Source organism: Halichoerus grypus, chromosome 5 (assembly GCF_964656455.1).
Source record: "Halichoerus grypus chromosome 5, mHalGry1.hap1.1, whole genome shotgun sequence".
Classification (NCBI taxonomy): Eukaryota; Metazoa; Chordata; class Mammalia; order Carnivora; family Phocidae; genus Halichoerus; species Halichoerus grypus.
Window position 1 is genome coordinate 14908380 of NC_135716.1, and position 21103 is coordinate 14929482.

At 37.3% G+C, this 21103-nt stretch overlaps 1 long non-coding RNA gene across 6 annotated transcripts in view; it reads right to left on the bottom strand.

Annotated features, from left to right (window-relative positions):
• Positions 1-5665: 5665 nt before the first annotated feature.
• LOC118542441 (uncharacterized) overlaps positions 5666-21103 on the bottom strand; it is a 52895-nt gene continuing 37457 nt past the window's right edge. For 5 of the 6 annotated variants that reach the window (XR_013447695.1, XR_004920595.2, XR_013447694.1 and 2 more), the window contains 3 exons: positions 14829-14918; positions 7677-7836; positions 5666-7056 (listed from right to left, as the gene is read on the bottom strand). This is a non-coding gene — a long non-coding RNA (uncharacterized LOC118542441). The remainder of the gene's footprint in view (positions 7057-7676; positions 7837-14828; positions 14919-21103) is intronic. The other variant, XR_013447696.1, reaches the window with a different exon arrangement.

The window sequence follows — 21103 nt, forward strand, 5'->3', positions numbered from 1 at the left end:
AAGCAAATGTGAGCAACATATGGAATTTTAGTATTTTATTAAATATATTAAAATATTAAGAAATAATATTTAATAATAATAAAATATATTAAAATAGAAGATATACTTTATTCATCTTAATATATAAAAAATTATCATTTTCTCAGGTAATAAATATAAAGGATTATTAAGGAAATATTTTACAATATTTCTTTATAATAAGTCCTCTTTTCCACATGTCCAAAATGGAATGGATTTTTTTTTTTGCTTCTAAAATCTGTTTGCCCAGGGGCGCCTGGGTGGCTCAGTTGGTTAAGAGTCTGCCTTTGGTTCCGGTCATGATTTCAGGGTCCTGGGATCGAGCCCCACGTTGGGCTCTCTGCCCAGCAGGGAACCTGTTTCTCCCTCTCCCTCTGCCATGCCTCCCTGCTTGTGCTCTTTCTCTCCTCTCTCTCTCTGTCAAATAAATGAATAAAATCTTTTTTTTTAATTTAAAAAATAAATAAATAAAATAAAATCTGTGTGTCCAACCATATTCCAGATTCAGTGTGTATCTTATGGTTGTAGCACATCTCAGTTTGGATGCTAAATTTTCAAGACTCTAAGTGAAATAGAATCCTACTGAAGCAATAGTTATATTTAATGGAAAAATATTTTAACTTTTAAACAAAATTAATTAAAATTAAATAAAATTTGAAATTTAGTTCCTTGGTTACACTATCCACATTTTAAGTGCTTAAAACCACAGGTGGCTTATAGCCATTATATTAGACAACACATGTCTGGAGACTAGAATATGGTTTTTACTCTTTTATGGTATTCACAGGACCTTTTAAAGTATTCAGTCCTCTTTAAATGTTACTGACTGGTTATTAGCTAATAAAAATATAACAGATCACTAAAAGAAAGAGAGAGAAAATAAAAGAGAAAAAGAAAGAAAAAGGAAACAGAGATAAAACTCAGAATAAGAAAGAAGAGCAAGTTTATTTTATATCTCATAAATTCGATTTCCTCATCTGTGAAATGATAAGTGCCATGGCACCTTCCACAATTCATCTGTGGACAAATGATTCCGGAGCAAGCGAGTTTGGAAATGCCCCATAGTACATACTAATCCATTTTACGGGAGATTCACAAGGCAAATAACCATTATCGTTTTCATTCATGGATCAGATATATAAAGAACAATCCTTGTTTCATACTATGCTTATATCTCTGGTTTACAACTATCTATTTCCCTTTCTCTTTCTCTTTCTCTTAGCAATATAATAGGCATGTATGAGCCTACTACCCAATCACAAATCCAAAGCTTTCATACTAGCTTACCTCCCTCATCTAAGATAGTCATTATCCCAAACTCTATGCTCACTATTCCCTTGTTTTCACTTGATATAGTTTATATCACATAATATGTATGATTGGAAATGTTATATATAATTTACTACATATACATATAGTCATGGTATAGTGAGTTGCCATGCTATATAAAATCTTGACACTTGACTAACACTGAGTCAGATTTTAAAGTCTATAAGCTATCTCCTCCAATCTCTGTTCAAGCCCTTATCATCTCCAAATGGATGATTTCATTATTTTTCTAAATACATTTTGCCAAACTTCTGTCTTTTCTCTCTTCTGTCTATCTTCACACTGCCCTCAATCATCTTTCTAAAACACAAACTGATCATATAATTCCCTCCTATTAATACATTTCAGAGATGCCCCAAGCACTAAAGGATAAAGTCCAAAATCCCTGTAAGGACTGTGGCAGATTGTTTAATGTCCCTAACCCCTCCTCTCTCAGTAAACACTGTACTACAATATGACTTTGCCTTCTCCTTCATCTGGCTCTGGAGTCTGTTTCTCCAACCTCTCAAATCTAGGCTAGCCTATAACTTGCTTTGCCCAATGGAATATGGTGGAAATGACATAATGTAACTTTTGGGGTTAAGCTTTAAAAGGCCTTGTGTCTTCTATTTCTCTTCTCTCAGAAAACTTCCCTGAGACAGCTAGAGAAGGCAGCTGAACTAGCCTACAGGCAGATGAGAGGCCATGTAGAGAAAACTGAAGAATCTCAGCCAAAAGCCAGAACCAATGGCCAAACATGCGAGTGAGCTCATTTTGCACCTTCCAGTCCAGCTAAATCTCTAGCTGAAACAACACATATGCAAATCTGGGCAGAATCAGCATGGGAATCTCCAAACTAATTCACAAAATGATCAGACGTATTACAAATCATGATTGTTTTAATTCACTGGATGTTGGTATGGTTTGTCATATTGCAAAGGGTAACTGTAAAACCTTTATTAAGATCTCCTGAAATCCTGAAGGTTGTGCATAGTAGATGCTCTCAGGAAGATAAAAGGTCTGACCCTCTGCATCCTCTTAGGGAGTCAGAATTAGAAGATCTGACTCAAAAATAATTATGGATGCAGCTTTTGTATAGTAGAGTGAACCTCTCATCAACTCCATAAAAAACCCACAAAATTTTTTTAATTTTATTTTATTTAAACTCAATCAGTGAACATACAGTGTATCATTAGTTTCAGAGGCAGTTCAGTTATTCATCAGTTGCAGATAACACACAGTGCTCATTATATCACGTGCCCTCCTTAATGCCCATTACCCAGTTACTCCATCCCCTCACCCACCTCCCCTCCAGCAACCCTCAGTTGGTTTCCTAGAGTTAAGAGTCTCTTGTGGTTTGCTTCCTCTCCGATTTCATCTTATTTTATTTTCCCCTCCATTCTCCAATGATCCTCTCTTTTGTTTCTTAAATTTCACATATGAGTGAAATCATATGACAATTGTCTTTCTCTGATTGACTAATTTCACTCTGCATAATACCCTCTCATTCCATTCAAATCATGCAAATGGTAAGATTTCATTTTTGATGGCTGAGTAATATTCCATTATATATATATCTTCTTTATCCATTCGTCTGTCAGTGGACATTGGTCTCTTTCCATAGTTTGGCTATTGTGGACATTGCTGATATAAACATTGGGGTGTAGGTGCCCTTCGAATCATTACGTTTGTATTCTTTGAGTAAATACCTCGTAGTGCAATTGCTGGGTTGTAGGGTAGCTCTACTTTTAACTTTTTGAGGAACCTCCATACTGTTTTCCAGAGTGACTGTACTAGTTTGCATTCCCACCAACAGTGTAAACTCACAAAATTTTTGAGAGATTCATATTAGTGAAAATGCTGGCAATTTGAATTAAAAGGGATTTTTGTCAAAATGGGCTCCCAGCTTCCTATATTCAGGAAACAGGCTACAAAGAGCTAAACATCTGCAAACATGGGCCATTTGTCTTCTTTTGTTTTAACAGCTCTCTTGAGACATAATTCACATACCATAAAATTGACTCATTTAAAATGTACAATTATTTTTATTTACAAATTTGAAACCATCATTACAATTTTAGAATATTTTTATCACCTCAATTGAATAAAAACATGTGATTTAGCTATTACCTCCCATACCCTCCCCCCTACCATCCTTTCCAGCCCTAAGCAACCACTAACCTATTTTCTGTCTTTTAAGGTTTTATTATTATGAACATTTCATATAAATGGATAATACAATATGTGGTCTTTTGTCACTGGCACTTTTTACTTAGCATAATGTGCTGAAGGTTGGTCCATGTTGTAGCATATGTCAGTACTTCATTCTTTTTTATGGCCAAATAATATTCCATTGTATGGATAGGTCATATTTTGTTTATCCAAATATACAATTGATGGGCGCTGGGTTAATTCTACCTTTTGGCTATTATGAATATTGCTGAGTAACATTTGTGTTCAAGTTTTTGTGTAAACATATGTTTTCATTTCTGTTGGCTGTATCTCTAGGAGTGGAATATCTGGATCATATGGTAAATCTACATTTAATCATTTGAAGGAACTGTCAGATTGTTTTCCAAAGTAGTGATTTTGCTTTCCCACTAGCAGTCCACAAGGGTTCTTGTTTCTCCACATCTTTGCCAACACTTGTTATTGTCTTACATTTTGATTCTAACCTAGTGGGTATGAAGTAGTATCTCATTGTGGTTTTGATTTGCATTTACTTGATGACTAATGATCAGCAGCATATCTTCATATGCTTATCAGCCATTTGTATGTCTTCCTTGGAAAAAATGTCTATTCAGATCCTTTGCCCTTTTGAGTTAGATTGTCATTTTTATTACTAAGTTGTAAGAATTCTTTATATATTCTAGATACAATTTCCTTATCAGATACACAATTTTCAAGTAGATCTAGTCTTTGGGCTGTCTTGCTACCTTCTTGATAGTATACTTTGAAGCACAAAAAAAATTTTTTATTTAAATTCAATTAACCAACATATAGTACATCATTAGTTGCAGATGTAGAGTTGAGTTATTCATCAGTTGCATATAACACCCAGTGCTCATTACATCACATGCCCTCCTTAATGCCCATCACCCAGTTACCCCATCCCCCCACCCACCTCCCCTTCCACAACCCTCAGTTTGTTTCCTAGAGTCAAGAGCCTCTCATGGTTTGTATCCCTCTCTGATCTTTTCCCATTAGTTTTCTCTCCCTTCCCCTATGATCCTCTGCACTCTTTCTTATAATCCACCTATAAGTGAAACCATATTTGATAATTTTCTTTCTCTAATTGACTTATTTCACTTAGCGTAATACCGTCCAGTTCTAACCATGTTGATGTAAATGGTAGGTGTTCATCCTTTCTGATGGCCGAGTAATATTCCATTGTATATATAAACCACATCTTCTTTATCCATCCATCTGTTGAAGGACATCTTGGCTCCTTCCACAGTTTGGTTATTGTGGACATTGCTGCTATGAACACTGAGGTGCAGGTGCCCTTTCTTTTCACTACATCTGTATCTTTGAGGTAAAAGCCAGTAGTTCAATTGCTGAGTTATAGGGTAGCTCTATTTTCAACTTTTTGAGGAACCTCCATACTGTTTTCCAGAGTGGCTATACCAGCTTGCATTCCCACCAACAGTGTAAGAGGGTTCCCCTTTCTCCACCCTCTCGCCAACATTTGTTGTTCTCTGTCTTGTTAATTTTAGCCATTCTAACTGGTGTAAAGTGGTATCTCATTGTGGATTTAATTTGTATTTCCCTAATGACATTAGGAGCATTAGCAGTCCCTAATGATATTAGGAGCATTTTTTCATATGTCTGTTGACTATTTGTATGTCTTCTTTGGAGAAATATCTGTTCATGTCTTCTGCTGATTTCTTGACTGGATTATTTGTTTTTTGGGTGTTGAGTTTGATAAGTTCTTTATAGATCTCAGATGCCAGCCCTTTATCCGATATGTCATTTGCAAATATCTTCTCCAATTATGTAGGTTGCCTTTTAGTTTTGTTGACTGTTTCCTTTGTTGTGCAGAAGCTTTTTATCTTGACAAGGTCCCAATAGTTCATTTTTGCTTTTGTTTCCTTTGCTTTTATAGACATGTCTTGCAAGAAGTTGCCGCAGCCGAGGTTGAAGAGGTTGCTGCTTATGTTCTCCTCTAGGACTTTTATGGATTCCTGTCTCACATTTAGGTCTTTCATCCATTTTGAGTTTATCTTTGTGTATGGTTTAAGATAATGGTCCAGTTTCATTCTTCTGCATGTGGCTGTCCAATTTTCTCAGCACCATTTATTGGATATTGGATATTCTTTCCTGCTTTGTCAAAGATTAGTTGACCATAGAGTTGAGGGTCCATTTCTGGGCTCTGTATTCTGTTCCATTGATCTACGTGTCTGTTTTTGTGCCAGTACCATGCTGTCTTGATCATCACAGCTTTCTAATATAGTCAGGCATTGTGATGCCCCCAGCTTTGGTTTTCTTTTTTAACATTCCCCTGGCTATCTGGAGTCTTTTCTGGTTCCATACAAATTTTAGGATTGTTTGTTCCAGCTCTGTGAAAAACCTTGATGATATTTTGATAGGGATTGCATTGAATTTGTAGATTGCTCCGGGTAGTATAGACATTTTAACAAAATTTATTCTTCCAATTCATGAGCATAGAATGTTTTTCCATTTCCTTGTGTCTTCCTCAATTTCTTTCCTAAATGTTTTGTAGTTTTTAGAGTACATATCCTTTACTTCTTTGGTTAGGTTTATTCCTAGGTATCTTATGGTTTTTGGTGCAATTGTAAATGGGATTGAGTCCTTAATTTCTTTCTTCATTCACGTTGCTAGTGTATAGAAATGCAGCTGATTTCTGTGCATTGATTTTGTATCCTCCTACATTGCTGAATTTCTGTATGAGTTCTAGCAATTTTGGGGTGGAGTCTTATGGGCTTTCCACATAAAGTATCATGTCATCTGTGAAGAGTGGGAGTTTGACTTCTTCTTTGCCAATTTGAATGCCTTTTATTTCTTTATTTTGATGAAGCTCAATTTATCTGTTTTTCCTCTTGTTGCTTATGTTTTGGGGTCATATCTAAAAACCCATTGCCACTTCTGAAATCATGAAGATTTACCTCTGTTTTCTTCTAAGAATTCCATAGTTTTAGCTCTTACACTTAGATTTTTTATCCATTTTGAGTTAATTTTTATATAGTGTGAGATAAGGATCCAATTTCATTCTTCTGCATGTGACTATATCCAGTTGTCCCAGAGTCATTTGTTGAAAACACTATTCTTTTCCCATTGAATGGTCTTGGCATCTTTGTCAAAAACTAATTGTCCACAGACACCTAGACACACAACTCTTATTGGAGTCATGAGAAGGAATGGACTGGGAGTCTTATATAAATTGTATGGAGAAGAGTGATGCCTCTTTTCAGTAAGTCCTTTCCTGGAACACAAAAGATGGGGGGGATTTATTAACCATCACTGTTTTCCAGGAATACCAAGCTCAGGTAAAGTCCAACATTGTCAATCCCTCCTTTTGCTCAATATGAAGGAATATAATAGATTTCTGAACAACTAAAGCAGAAACCTCCTGAGTGAGACAAGGCAGGATCTCTCTAGGACTTTTGTTGGTGTTGTTCCTATAAAATAAGTTGAACCATCAGTTGAGAGGTTATAGCAAAGATCAATTGTTTTAGAATCTTAAAGTCCAGACATCTTAAACAGGGATACCTGAAATGAAAAAGAGAAAATATTAATATAAAATATTGAATTAAAGCAAATAACTAGGAGTCGACCTTGTGAGTCACAGGTTTAGTGGATTCCAAGAGGCTGGTGGAAGAAAATCTTTTGATTAAGCAGTACTGATGTGGAAATAAATGAAGGCCACCCAAATGAGAATGAGCAAAGACTATTTATTCAGAACTTGCTATCATATGGGAGTCAGCCACCATCACTTACACTTGGCAGAGACTCAAGGCAGGGAGATTAGTGGGCGAGCTGTATAGTAGACTAAAAGGGAAGAAGGACTTTAGGTATGCCCTGATAGGAAGCTGTTGGCATGAAGAAGTCAGAATGAGACTAACTAGAATTAGGGCGTGTTATGTAACTAATTAGGGGAGCATTTTTGGCTTTTTATAGTTGGTCTTAAATTGGAAGTGAGAGACAAAAATTTGGGAAGCAGGCAGTTATTAACCAAGATCTGACCATTGGGGCAGTTGCTGCAGAGATGGTGATTTGGCTTACCAGGTTAATTGCTACTGAGGCTGTGGAACTCTATTTTTATAGATAGTCTGGTCATTGCCTATTTGCATATTCAGTCACCTAGTTCCTCATTTCAACCATTAACTTACTTGCAATAAGTCGACCAATTCAGGGAAAGCTAGTGATCCAGATCTTCACTGCTCAGAGATTGTTAGTTGCCTCCATCGTCAACCATATGAAAGATCTTCCTGATCTTTCATCATTGGGATTATCCGATGAAAGAGCAGCTGTGTGAGAACATTCAAGGTTCTGGATGGAATGCAACAGATCAGCATAATGGCCAGATGACAAAAACAAGAACAATTAACAATCCCTATAAAATGCTTCAAAACAAATCCCAGTTGCCCAACCCAAGCCAAGAAAACAAATACCATCAGCCATGAGGACTGACTTTAGAAAGCCAAATAGCTTTCTCCCTAAAGCAATGTATAGCCTGTCCCACCCTGACTGCTTTGTTAATCCAGTACAGTAAGAACTATTAGCAATAGCACAAGTGCCACTATGACTAGCCAAAAAGAAATTTATAGCAATGCAATTGTCCATCACACCAATGAGTTGAAACTAATCTGTGTTCCATCTAAGCAAGAGATGGTATCATTAATAAGTTCTGCAAATTAGTGCTAAGTTTCTTACACCTTTTTCTATTTGTGTCATTCCCACTAACGGGAATATTATCATGAACAATGAATCAGTAATTCCTACAGCCATGTCCTGAATAATCAAAAGTGGCTTCATTTTGAAGCTTTTGTCTGAGTTGGAATTTCTAGCCACAGTGATTTATAGAATTAGGGTTTCTGCTTATAGACAAATATTGGACTACTATTCTTAAAGGCATTAGTCTGAAACAGAGTCAGGCTTCCTGGTCGTAAACAACGTAGCACCCAGTAGGGACACATGAGATCTAGGGAAAAAATGAGTTATACATGTCACAAGGTCAAAACAAAGGCCTTATATCATTTGGGTTACATATTTGGATCCCTGTTAATTTCATCCCTCTGGCAAGCATTTGGTCCATTGCCCTGAGAAGATTGTGGGAAATAAAGTTTAAAATTATGTAGGATCTGGTTAATACATTGTAATAGTTGGTACTTTTTCACACATAGACACTGATAAAGTCACAGGTTTATTTGTTTAAGGTCATTTTTCCATGTAGGTGCAAACAGAAACATCATTCCGTATAGTCTCATTAGACCATTCCTCATGGTCCCATTTGGTGAGACTGGAATTGCCCAGAGGTTTTATAATGGAATGCAGTGATAGATGGCATATCCAGCTGTCAATAAGACTGAGGCAGTGGCTACTGTTTGAGATAGTCTAATGATGGTATTAGAATGAATATGTTCTGACCTAACAATTACATAAGGAGAGGAAAAAAAGAAAGAAAAGGCCATTATGTGTGAGTGACAACCAAGGGTCTATAGGACATAAGGATAATGATTATTAGCAGACAGATAAAACAGGAATCAGACAGGTCTTGGTCCAACACTCTGGGCGGAAACTATTCATTGTCTGAAGCCACCTGCTTATTCCAAAGGTATTCTGTGAGCTGTATCCTTCCCAAGATCGCTTGGTCTACAAGATCTCTGAGTATCCTCAATTTGAAATCCCCAATTAGAGTAACCTTCCAATTGTGTGGAATTCTTAATTGCTTCTTTAACTGTTAAACATGAAACCAAGCATTGACTCCCTGGCATTTCACTGTTTTATTTGTGTTAATAGTATCTGATAAAGTTCCTTCCACTGAGATCAATGGCAGTGGTTTTCCTCTGATGTATCTTCCAATAGAAAAAATATCCTAGTTGAACATCATGAAGATTTAGAAAAATGTTTTGGGGTGGTAATCTTAACCATTGGTGATAGAACTGGGTATCATACAAGAGTCCTCGTGAATTTTTTGCCATTTCACCATGCAGTAGGGTGGAATCTAATATTGGAGGTAAAATTCTCAAATGTGTGGATCTTGTAGTTACCAATTCATATGGGTATAACTGATGTGTCCCTAAAGGAGTGAATTGTATAGCCATAAGAGCTGCTAGTGAGAGTACTTTTGGCCAAGACAGCTCAAGGATTTCTGAAAGTTTCATTAATTAAATTTAAGGATTTCCACCAGTCTTTTCAACCTTTTCAGAAGATTGTGGGTGATAAGAACAGTATAGTTTGGGGTTTTTTTTATTTTTTTAAATTTTTTATTATGTTAATCACCATACATTCCATCATTAGTTTTTGATGTAGTGTTCCATGATTCATTGTTTGCATGTAACACCCAGTGCTCCATTCAGTACGTACCCATCACCAGGCTAACCCTAGTTTTTAAGTAAGGGTAACATCTTACAGAATTTTCTCACAAGGTTGTCAGTTAAGTGTGCATCCTGATCACTTGATATAAAAGTTGAGATGCTCCAGGTTGAAAACACAAAAATTAAGCAGTTTTTTAGTAACCATAAGGCCTGTAGCTTTTCAGCAAAGAAATGCTGCAGCTCATCCTGAATATAGATATACTAAACCATATTCAAATCCCATATAGGTTGAAGCTAGTTAAAATTCATCTGAAGGTGTTCAAAGTGCCATTGAGGGTCCTGGCTGTGTCTCCCCTTTACCATTTTTACAGGATTGAGTTGTCGACAGGTGACTCATGACCTGAAAATAACCTCAGCTGTCTTTTTAAAGTTTTCTCACCAATGTTCAGATAATGATCAATTCATTTATTCCATGATGAGTAGTTTCATGAAGAAATTTAATTAATATCCATTTGAACTTATCTGATTTAACCAGGTGGCCATCTTGAGAGTGCCAGAGATTATCTGAGTGAAAGATGCAACCAGATCCTTCCTTTTCAAAATCAGACACTATATATTGATATTTTTAATGGCCTCTTGGAAACCCTCCAGAGATATATCCTTTGACAGTTTAGGTAGGATCATAACCTTGGTTAAGGCAGCATTTTTAGCATAATGATCTGCTAGAGCATTTTCTTTAGCTTCTGTTTTATCTCTTTTTTACATGAGCTTCAATCTTTGTAACAGCCATCCCTCTAGGAATCTAAAATTTCCTTAACTTGTTGTCCATTTTTAGGAGGATACCAGAGGAGCTGAGAACCCCCTTTGTTATGATTAAAGGATCCCAGAGTCGTGTGCTACTCCAAAAGCAGATCTGCTATCTGTATATACGTCTATTTTCTGATCATTAGCCAGATGAAAAGCGCTAGGAAGTGCAATAAGTTTTGCCATCTGGGCTGATTTTACTTGAGGTGAAGGACTATATTCTAAAGAACAATCTTCTTAAGTCACTGATAGCTTATCCTGCTTGATAACCTCGTCTCAGTTGAGGAATAGTCCCTCAGCAAATAATATTAGGTCAGATTTCTCAATGGGATCTCTAATACATTGCACATCGGCAAAGTACAAAAAGATCCCTAACTGAAGTAAGACAATCATCTTGTCACCATTCTTTTAGAAGCAGGAGAGTGGCAGGTTTCAGGTTGTTTCAGGGATGAAGAGTAATATGAGAGGAGAGAGTAACAGAATCTCTTAAGAAGTTAACCAGTTGGCTGAAAAGTGCTGCATGTTCTCAGTCAATAGTAATGTCTGTGTTGCATGAGGACCCATGAGGTTAAGTAGAAACCCTAGAACTAGTTCAGCAGAAGCATCGACAAGTTTTGCCATGACACTAATTACCTGAAGTCAAGGGGTAAAAGCCTTTACAACTGGGTCAAGGGTGAGTCAATAGTAAGAAACTGGTTTTTGATGATTCCTATGAAATTGAGATGAAACCCAAAGGGCTTGTTCAAATTGTTCGTGCACAATTTGATGAAATGGCTTTTGTAGTTAGGAGTGCCTAAGGAAGGAGGTTATTATAGGGCCTTCTTTAGGTTACAGAAGACCTGTTGTATCTGCTCCCAGATCAGAATCTCTTACTGAAGACTCAGACAATTTATAAAGAAGTGTTGCAATCACAGAAAAGTTTGGTACCCATTGCCTTCAATTTCCAGTTAAGCCTAGAAATCCTCCCAGTTGTCACCTTGAAAGAGGTCCAGAATAAGTTTGGTTAGTCTTTAATCTATCAGGAGAGTGTTTCCCTTCCTTAGCTAGGTCATTTCCAAATAAAGGACTGTATTGTGGAACATTTGTAATTTATCTTTTGAAGCATCATGTTCCTTTCCTGTTAAGGCTGACAATAAGCAAATGATCCTTTTTACAAGCTTCCTTGTTCCCTGAACAAAGTAAGAGATTTATATTAATTATATTATATTATATATGATATTATATCAGAACTGAATCACAAAGGAAATTTGGATCTTATAAATCCTGATTAATGACCTGAGAAAAATAGTAGATGGTTTCAGTGCACCCCTGAGGCATGACTGCCCAGGGATGTTGTTGTCCTCCTTGGTGGAAGGCAAAAAGCTGTTGACTCTCTTGGTCTAGAGACATGCTGAAAAAGGCAAAGCAAAGATCCACTACAGTGAAGCAAGTGACTGTAGGCATAATAGATGACAGTATGCTATCTGAATTACATACTACACAGAAACAAAAGATAAGAATTTTGTTGATGGTCTTGAAGTCTTGAACAATTTATATCTTCATCCATTTGGTTTCTTTTTTGGCAGGATAAGAGTGTTACAAGGGCTACTACAGACTATGAGAAGATCTTTGAATATATGGTTTTTAAATATAGGTTTGAGCTCTTCCTTTTTGTTTGGCCTTAAAGAATATTGGGAAAGTTTGGGTGATGGGTTGGTAAGATCTATTTCAATTTTAATATGTTCTCTTCCAATTCCATTCCAATTCCGATGTTGGAATTTTTATCCCATAAAGTGTCAGGTATGGTGTCAATATCCTTATCAGAGGAATGGATTAAATATTATGTAGAAGGTAAACGTATATCCAGAGCAAAAACAACTTGATTATGAATAGAGGAGTCCTCTCAAATCCCATGAAATAGTTCCTCTCATGTGCATTTGCAAAGCCCATTTGCAAAATATATATCTACTTATTAACTACTTATTAACTCTGCAAGGATGGCATCACAGAACAAAACAAGGAATGTTTTTCAGTCAAGGATATAAGGGTTACAGTTAAGGGCTGTGGATTATTTAAAATACCTTCTCCTGTGTGCTATGTTTTCTCTGAGGAAGAGTTTGAGTAATGGTGGTAGGATCTAACATAGAAAGAGTAGTACCCATTATCTACCAGGAATTAGTGAGGTTGACCATTTATATTTGTAATTCACTTTGTTTGCTTAAAAGCAATCCAGAATATTGAATGCATTTTCCTTCCTTATTGATCTAAATTGAAGGGGTTTTTTGTTTGTTTGTTTTGTTTTTTTCTTTTGTTAAGATGAGACGATTTTTTCCAGTGCCCCTTCTTTTTACAAAATCTACAAGTGTCCTTATCAATAGGTGGCTGGTTGGGAAGTGATCTACTTAGCTATTTGATCTTTAGGGCCACAAGTTTAAGTATTGTCTCATTTTTATCCTAAAGCCATTTCAAAATGTTATGTTGGGTATTTTAGTTCAGATAACAGGTACATTTCCTATTCTAATTTCTTTCTTTGAATTAGGTGCCCAGTTTCAGGTTCAGCTCCATTGACAAAGTAAGATGAAAGGGCTGCTGTTCAATCAGCATCTTCTTTCACACCCACATGTTTTTGGAAGATATGTGTTTTAGTCTATCCTAAAAAATATCCCATAGTTTCATCTTTACTTTTATTGCATGATTAAATGATGATCCAATCAATGTTTATTAAAAATGTTTCATGTATGGTGTTCAGGAGACTTTGCCCTACTTTTGGACCTCCTTTTTGACTCTCAAGCTTATTGTGGAAAGAGGGATCCTGTAGGTCCCATTCTGGGTAGGTCCAATCAGTTTTGCCATATAGGATTCAGCATCTGAGCTTCCAACCAACATGTGTACAAGTTAATATAGGTCAAGTAACTCTGGGTCATATGCGCCAAAAAGAATTCTAAATTCTTTTATGAGTATTTACTGGTCTTGTCTAGGTTTAGAGAAATCGTTATAGCTCTTAATTCAGCTTGAATCCAAGGTTTAGATTCCATAGTTCCCTGCATACCTAACATATGGGAAGGATGCATTTTTAGAGGCAACTGGCTTTGGTGGTTTTAGAAGAGTTGGAGAAAGGTAAAGGGTCTGGATGAGGGGAAGCAGATAGAGGGTTTGACAGAGCTGTGGAAGGAAAGAGATTTGAAGGATAAGAGGGAAGAGGGAGAAGAAGATACAGGGAAGTACCTAAAGGACAAGGAAGAAGAGAGCTTACTAGGGAAATTACTTTGTTGCTTAAATTTGTCAAATTCCTCATAGCTTTGGTCAAAGAATCTTTTAATGAAGTAATACTTTATTTAAACTTTCTTTGGAGCCCTCTGCATACCAACCAAAAAATGCTGCCCATGTGAACTGAGAAATTGTATTCCTTTCTTTTCTAAGGAACCTTTCAAAAGAACAATTTTGTGGAAGTCAAATGCCCCCCTCACCCCAAATGCCCACTTAAGGTTTAAATCATACTTGGGAAAATAATGTCATTTGGAAAGATAAGTACTAGAGTAAGCACTGTCATGAGAGTAGATACATGAAGCAACAGTTTCCCCAGGAGAAAACTGAGATTTAGATGATCCCATGAGAGCTGGCAGTGCTGGGAGAAATGAAATGTTTGTGCAGCTCACATCTCAAACCCCAAACTCATGATTGGTCACCTCCAAACACAGACTCAACAATCTGTGCCTCCTGGCACACGGAATACCACAGAGAATGCTGTCTCTGAATCAAAAAGGAAAAAAAAAAAAAAAGCCCTCAGGACCAAAACTTGATATGGAAAGAGAACCTCATCCAGTTTCACTGGTGACTTACAACAAAGTTTGTCCAAATGGGCAGTTGTGGTAAGAACAGTATACTCATTGGTCTGTGAGGCTGCCATGAACAATAGGCTTTGAAGGCATGTGCCTGTGTTCTATCATATGATTCTCCTTCTTATGACAGGTAGCACTTTTAGGCAGCACTCCACAGAGCAGTCACACAAATGCAAAAAAAAGGGATGAAAAGAATGGCTTGATTCCACCAATGATGCTAAACAAATGGGTGGGCACTGATAACAAAACCTGGGTACCAAACTCAGAAGAAATGACCAAAGAACTCAACAGGAAGAGAGTGGAGTTCAGGTCTGTGCTGACTTAACCACTCATTGTGGACTTGACAAGCAGCGAGCAATAAGGCACAATGGGTTCTGGGTACCTGGTTGAAAACCGGAGGCCATGGTGATGGTCAGTGCAAACTGTGTCTTGATGGAAACTCCGACAAAGCTGTGGTAATAAATGAAGATCACTGAAATGAAAACAAACAAATGTTATTTATTCAGAGCTTGCTATAGCAAGAGTTACCACCAGCACCTGAGATGAGCAGAAACTCAAATGCAGGTAAAGTAGTGGAAAGCTCTAGAGTGGGAAAAGGGAAGGCTTCAGGTGTGCCCTAATTGGAGGCTGTTGGCTTGCAGAAGCTAGAGGACTAACTAGAAGTGGGCCATCCTATAGGCTTGGTTAGGAGTACACATTTGGCTTTCTATCGTTCATCCTAAGTTAGAAGTATGGGCAAAAATTACAGAAGCTGGCAATTATTGACCAGGTCCTGATTTGGGACTGATGTTGAACAGGTTGTACTTGTCTTCTTAGACTAATTGCTATAGAGGCTGTGGGTCAGAGCTCTATTTTTGTATGTGGTCTGGCCATTGTTTGCTTGTATATTCAGTCTCTTACCACTCATTGAGTTTTTTGAAGCTGAGATGTCAATTGCATTGGTGGTGTTGTCCATAGCATTGGTTACTACCCCAATAAGGATGGATGACCTGAGAATTTCACCAGATGTGCTTGGTAGTCCAAACAGTGGCCTATCCGGGGAAAGACCTGGACCATGAATGGTCAGCTGGGATGATGAGTCCTTCTAGTCTTATAAAAAGTTCTTAGGCTTGAGCTTGCAATAACTCTTCAGATCTTGAAGGCAAAAACCAGTTACAAGGCAACTTTAGAGTCTCAATAAAAACTTGGCAATCAATTTGTAGTTCTCAGTAACTCCAAGTCAAGAAGGAGGCAGAAGAAATGGAAAGCTTGTTTAGAGGCTAAGATTAGTTTGTAGCCAAATATTGAAGGAAACTGGAAGAACTGAAAATCTGGTAAGGGTTGACAAGCTGTGCAAGGTGAGAAAATGCAATCAAATTTAGAAGTAAACACCAAAAGGGTTTTTCCACAGGAAATGAGAAAGCCCAGACAAGACAAAGTTTGCATATCGACCAGTTACCTGCAATTTACAGAGGTGCAAAAGAGCTCAAAGACAATGAATAGGGTCAGAATCTGATGATCCAGAAGAGCATGCTTAGTTTCCCATTGAAACACAAAATGCTCTTACAGTCCCTTTTCCCCTTTTGATCAAAGACAGTCTCAAAGAAAGATTATTCTTGATCACAAAACAAGGCTGGTCTCATTAGACATGACCTGTTTGTTTACACAGATGCAGCAAGAAGGACAAGTCAACACATGAGTCTTCTATTTGCTTTGCTGGACATTTTCATAAAGAACCTCAGATTGGACTTTTCAAAGCCTCTTGAAGATAGGAAGCCAGGCCGAAACTTCACCATCATTTTTCACCTGCATTACCTAGTGATTTGGTGGGAAGTCCTCTCTTCCTGAGGTCCCCAGAATATCCTAAGATTGCTGAGCCTGCCTTGCTCACCTATAAGGCTGGGAACCCTGTAAAGCCGGTTACCAGGCCAGCTTCCCTAAGAGGGACTTTGTAAGCATTGGCCCCATAAAGTCTACCTTAATTCCTAAAAAGTGCCTGGTCACATCTGATGAAACGAGCATCCTTCTCAACTATGACATTCTAGGCAATGCCAGCCTTGATTGCATAACCAGTGTTTCCAATTCTGTCCTATTAACAAGGTGGACAGACTCCTACTGAATCTATGCAAATAACTAGGGTGCCACGAAAACAGGAATCCTCAATAAGAGTTCCCCAAATTTCACAGGGTGAGTCAGAGCAGAAAAGAACAATGTTTCATTTCTGCTTTACAAGAGCACAGTCTAATAAATTGTTATGAGGGATACATAGCTTGAGAGAAAAGAGAGAGTGGTTCCTTACATCCAGAAAACAGAGCATTAAGGCATCAGCGCTGTTCCAAGCAAAGCCCATGTCCATCTAGTTTATTCAGTGCTTTGTAATTAATTCTTGTTCCACTTGATCTGGGGTTAGTAGTCTCATGAACACATCTGCTTCTTGACTAGAAGTCTGGGACTCCTGACTCAGTCCACTGGTATGATCTCATAATTATTGAAGCAATGCCATCAGCGGTCTGTACCCAAGAGGACCACTTCACCAGGCTCTTAGACAGGGATCTGATCTGAGAATATTTGTTGAAGATGGAACACTCTGCCTTATAACCAATTCCAGGTGATTTCATGGAAGCATCAGGAGTAAAACAAAACATACAAGCTCTCTGTAGATGACAAAAGACTGGAAATGTCTATTGTTTGCTCACTGTTGATATTTTTCAAAAGAGAATGATCCGAAGAGGGTTCAGTACAAGACTAATGCAATTGACAAGCATTTCTGATTGTTTCCGTGGCATGCAAAACAAAACAAAGTCAATCCAAAAAAGTTTTTGACAAAATATGTGTAAGCACAAAGATTTATGCCTATTTTCAAAGAAGAGTAGAGATTACATCTAATTTATGAAAATAGATAAACTTCACAAAGAAAATATACCCTATAAAAATCCTGAAACGTTAGATACCATATATACCTAGGCCAAAGTTAGAATATACCAAGAATATATCAAGATTATCAAGTAAATAGATTCAATACATCTAAAGTAGTTTCTAAACATCAATAGATTAATAAAATCGATAGATAAATGATGTGAATCCCCAGTATAACACTACTGCCTGAAGTACACTAGATTTGAGTTAAAAAGTAAGGTTGCAACCAAGTTAATGTTTTTTAAAAATAACTGAAATTATGAGTGCTAATACAATACTGCTTTTGTCTTATAGGCTAAGCAACATCAAGACTCTGATAAATAGAAACACCATGAACAGCAAAAACATTGACCATTGTCTAAAACCTTCCCATACAGAACACAATTGTTTATGTTAATATTTATTATTTATTATTAATTAATTATATTTATTAATTTATTAATATTTATTTATTTTTATATTATATATTAATATTTATTTATTTATTAATATTTATTATTAATAAAACAATATTTATGTTAATAACATTTTAACCATACAAATTTAACCTAGGGAAGTCTAGGCATTTCTTCTGATCTGAGAATATTTCCCATGTAACTCATCATCAGTAACATATCAAATAACTGTCATTATTCCTAACATTTCTCTTTTTACAAAAGAGATTTTTCGGAAACCCTTTGGGAAATCTCAAAAACAATTTTAGGTGCTGACAAAGCTAATCAAACTTTGAGCTTGACACAACTTTAAGATGGCAAGGCCCTCAAACCCATGTACATTTTCTGTACCTTAACTTGTTTGCTTGTCTCAAGTGCAGACCCCGCCCCATGTGCTTAACCACAAACCAATACTTCCTGCCTTGTCTTCCCTGTTAGTACAATATTTGATGAAGGTTAAGTTTCAAGAACCCCCTCCCACACCAGCTTTCATCTCCCCTCCTCCTACTCTCCATAGCCACCTATCCCAGGCATCTCTGCATTTAAAAACTTTGCCCACCCATCCCTCCCTTGAGACATTTCTGACTTAGTCTTCAAGCATCTTCCTATTATGATACTCTTCTCCTCCTATTGCAATAATCCCCTTAAAGAAATTCTTCATACTAATGTCCAGATTGCATTTTTTTTTCTTTGACAGTGATGATGCTGTAACTCTGCCCCCAGGACGTTGCTTTCTTCACCCAGGGGTCAATGCCATCTTAGCAGATGCTGGGTCCTTTCCTGGCTGGGAAGTCAGGATCCACAGCAGTGAGTCTAACTCCTGGTACAGTGTTCCAAACGTGTTTGTTGTAGCATGGTAAAGATTTGGCTTTATTCTTCATTTTTGTCTTTTTCTTTCCTTCTATTTCTCTGCCTTCTTCTGGCTTTCCTGGGTGTGAGTAAAGCCTCTGACTCTCTCCTGGGATATGACATCTTGGGTTAAGATCCTTAGAACCAACAGGTATTCCTTTCATTATCATGGGAAACTGTCAATCTAACCATCGTTCCACACACTTTTCCCTGTGGGGGATGTGCATTCACACCGATTTCACCCAATCTCTTCGAAATGACAAAATTTCCCTAGGAAAAAAAAAACTTAAAATTTCAATGGCTTCTTTGGGGAACTTAGGATCTTTGTGAATTGGCTTATTCTGAGCAAGGATCTTGAATCCCATGACTCCAATATTGCATCCAAACAGTGGACTGCTTTTATTGTTTGGCACAAAGAAACAGAACAATATCTGTTCCACAAAAACTTCCAGAGACCACTGCTTCCTTCAACGACCAGTTCCCTTCCTCAGTGTCTTCTAAGACCTATGCCTTCCCATCACCATCCCCTAACTTCCGCCTCCTTTTTTCCATCCTCAACTTTCCCTTCAGCTCCCTAGAATCCTTTGTTCTTCCCCCTTCAACACCTCTACCTCCTCCTCTCCACTATCCACCCCTGCCAGGCCTTCCCTTTCTCACTCAGGCTCCTCAACTCCCTGTAGACACCTGAGGCTTAAGTCCCCCCACACTGTTGGGGCCCTGAGGAGCTCAGTGACACCAAGAGCAAAAGCCTGTGGCTGAAAAAGCTAATTGGAAACAGGTTGCATGTTTACTCCACTCAGATGGACTTTGGAAACACCAGATGGCCACTTGGTTTCTCCTCCGTCCCTCTCCCAAAATGTAGTCCACAGCCTCCATAGAATTACACGTCAGGGCAAAGAACATCTTAAGGGTCTCCTCCACAAATACTGAGGAAACTCCTTCAGCTCTTGCATTGAGCAAGTTACTTCAATTTGCCCCATCTGCCAAAAATACAATCTTTGTAAAAATATAAAAGTGAGGCAAGGAGTAGAGTCAGCTCTTTTCTATGAACCAGTGAGTTTTAAGTTTTTGTGTTTATGCCTGAACAAGGGTTAAGATTTTTTAATTAAAAATTAAAGCTAGAAGCTCTTTGTGTCTATCTATATGTGTATATGTATGTATGTATGTTCTATTACACATGTGTAGTATTTTCCTACCTCCAAATATTATTACCACATTAAACTCTAAAATCCCTTAAAGGAGCTCTTTTTGGATTGGCTAAGAGGTAAATAAGAGTTTATATAATTTTAATATTCCTGAAATTCCCAGAAATTAAGACAATTAAATCTCTAATATATTCAATATGGGGGAAAAAGTATTCTTATAGAAACTTACCAAAATGTTTTTTAAAATTCAAGGTCACATGATTTAGGTACACCTTTGACAAATGAGACTATTTTAATGTTGTTGGTTTAATAAATACAGTTACACCTTTTGAGTTATCAGCCTTGCAAGAATACATTTTTATTTTACTCAAGTATATTCTTCCTAAACTCAATCAGGTTAAGTTTACTTTTTGCTTGGTAACAAGTATATTCTAACAATATGCTTGAAATGTTCATGGCATATCATGTCTCAGAGTTGTTATGTTGTATCTGATATTTTTTTTCTCTGTAAAGATTATGCTTATCCATTTCCACAAATTAGATATAATATCCAGTGTTCTTTGAAAATAGCATTCATCATTCTGTTTGGCATGTTTTGTCTAAAACTTTTTGAACTGACTTTTTTAAGTGTCACATGAACAATCATGTTTTCTTATCAATTGTACTATTTTAATAGTGAACTCTGATCAGATCTTTCACCTTTGAAAATTATAAAAAATACATTAACTGTGGCTATTTTAAATTTTCTGTCATTTACAGGTGGTTTTGTGTTTTACTCTGATGCTTCCCGAAGAGACTTTGCAAAAGCTGAGTGCTTTGTCTTTAACAAAAAAAGGACTATCCTAGAAACCCATGGAAGTGGACCATGCCAGGTCCTCTTGGGTACAGACTGCTGATGGCATTGCTTCAATAATTATGAGATCATACCAGCGGACTGAGTCAGGAGTCCCAGACTTCTAGTCAAGAAGCAGATGTGTTCATGAGACTACTAACCCCAGATCAAGTGGAACAAGAATTAATTACAAAGCACTGAATGAACTGAATAAACTAGATGGACATGGGCTTTGCTTGGAACAGCGCTGATGCCTTAATGCTCTGTTTTCTGGATGTAAGGAACCACTCTCTCTTTTCTCTCAAGCTATGTATCCCTCATAACAATTTATTAGACTGTGCTCTTGTAAAGCAGAAATGAAACATTGTTCTTTTCTGCCCTGACTCACCCTGTGAAATTTGGGGAACTCTTATTGAGGATTCCTGTTTTCGTGGCACCCTAGTTATTTGCATAGATTCAGTAGGAGTCTGTCCACCTTGTTAATAGGACAGAATTGGAAACA